Below are 1,928 nucleotides of genomic sequence, written 5' to 3'. Positions count from 1 at the left end.
GTCTCTCCCTTAGGAAATTAGAAGTGATACAATATTGGCCATCTTGAGGTTCTTTGGCATGTGGAGAGAAGCATTCAGCCTGAAGTGGGAGAGCGATAGACTCCCATTTGAGGCGGGGAGAAGAGGTAATTGAGAGTTTTAGTTTTATCGATAGGGATCGCCTTTCTTCTCCCTCAAGTAGTCGCACTGTCGGGACAGCTTTGGCCTGGGGTGTCCCAGTCTCGTGAAAAGGTGATCTGGGACTTTTGGGGAACCTTCCTTCTGTAAGCGGCAGCACCACCTGGCGGTTGTGGTGACGCTCTGCAAGAGGTGCGCTCCGCCGGGAGTGGGGCGCTGTTCCAGGTCCTAGAATATAAACTGGGTGAGCCTGGGATGAGCTTTCACAAGGTTTACCCTAGAGGGCAGATAGAAGAAGGTAGGACCGGAAGGTGATTCTGAAGAGGCTGACGAGGGCTTCGGGGAGGGGCCTGGCGGAGGTGGCCTGACTTCAGAGACACAGTCAGCACTGAGAGACAAAGTCCACGTGTGTGGCAGTGGGAACAGAAAGGGAGAGAGGGGCCATTTTGATTCTATGGTCCAAGGAAATGACTAGTCTGAAGCGGCCTGAGCAGCCAGTACTGCGGCTCTACCGGGACTGCCTGAGGGTGAGTTCGCTTGAAGTATATAGGAAGGAATGGCAGGCACTCTTTGCTGCTGGATTTGATATTCTGAGGATTTTTGCAGCCTCTTTGTAGAGGCTCTTCAATCTTGTTTGGGAACAGGACGGTTGAGCAGTGGGGTGCTAAGGTCTAGGTCAAAATGTTTTCCAGAATGTTTAAGTGGAAGGAATTCAGGATCCCTTTCAAGTTTGACTTGTGGGAAATTTTCATGGCCTGGGGAGATGGAAAGTTTCGCTGGAGAAGGTTCAAACCTTGGGCCACACACACGTGGAGTTAAAGGGGTGGTCTTTTAGATAAGACACTGATTTTCAAAAGGGTTTGAAACTTTGAAAAAGTATTCTATTAAACCATCCCCACCCCCATTTCACCCCCGTGAGCCATTAAGGGGAGGTCTGAAATTTAAGTTGCTTCTTCTTCTTCTTTTAAAAATGTACTTTATGTATGGGTGTTTTACTTGTATCTCTGTGTGTGCACTGTGTGATGCCTGGTGCCCTCAGAGACCAGAAGAGGGTATCTGTGAACTGCTATGTGGGCACTGGGTACTGACTCTGGGTCCTCCGGAACAGCGGTAGGTAACCTCAGCCATCTTTCTAGTCCCAAACTTCTGATTTTTTTTTGTTGTTGTTTTTTTGTTTTGTTTTGTTTTGTTTTCTGGTTTTTGTTCAGGCACCTAGTTCTTAGCGTCTCACCTAAAAACATTTAAAACATTCTCATCCCTGGGCATGCATGGTGGCAGATGCTATAACCCCACTTGGGAAATGGGGGCAGGGAGGTCAGTAATTCAAGGGCATTCTCAGCTATAGCCACTTAAGACCAGCTTGGCTACATAAGACTGTGTCTCCAAAATAAATAAATAAAAGAAAAATTAAAAAATGAAGCATTCTGCCCCCCTAAATTTGGAGCCACTGTAACAGGCCTGGGGAGCTAACAGAAAGACATGAGACATCTAACCCCCCAAGTGACCTTGAGGTAGGACTGGACTTTGTAGCATGAATTCTAATTGGTCTTACAATAAAAACTCAGTCAGCTATCAGGGGGTGAAAGCTGAAGGATCAGAGAAGCGGTGTGGCCAGCCCCTAAGTTCTTACCTCTACCAATGCTCAGACCAAAGGGGTCATCCTGTCCTCAGACTGCAATCTCAGACTGCATCTCAGACTGCATCCCCAGACTGCATCTCAGACTGCATCCCCAGACTGCATCCCCAGACTGCATCTCAGACTGCATCCCCAAGACTGCTTCTCAGACTGCATCCCCAGACTGCATCTCAGA

General features: G+C 48.1%; 1 protein-coding gene across 1 annotated transcript in view; it reads left to right on the top strand.

Moving 5' to 3' along the window:
• The first annotated feature begins 489 nt into the window (after window positions 1–489).
• Window positions 490–1,928, top strand: part of Dnajc22 (DnaJ heat shock protein family (Hsp40) member C22) — a 5,667-nt gene continuing 4,228 nt past the window's right edge. The window contains exon 1 of the mRNA XM_005353932.2: window positions 490–644. The gene's annotated coding sequence lies outside the window, so the exon portion shown is untranslated. The remainder of the gene's footprint in view (window positions 645–1,928) is intronic.

This window comes from Microtus ochrogaster, chromosome 15 (genome assembly GCF_000317375.1).
Source record: "Microtus ochrogaster isolate Prairie Vole_2 chromosome 15, MicOch1.0, whole genome shotgun sequence".
NCBI lineage: Eukaryota > Metazoa > Chordata > Mammalia > Rodentia > Cricetidae > Microtus > Microtus ochrogaster.
This window is presented reverse-complemented; position numbering and strand designations above follow the sequence as displayed.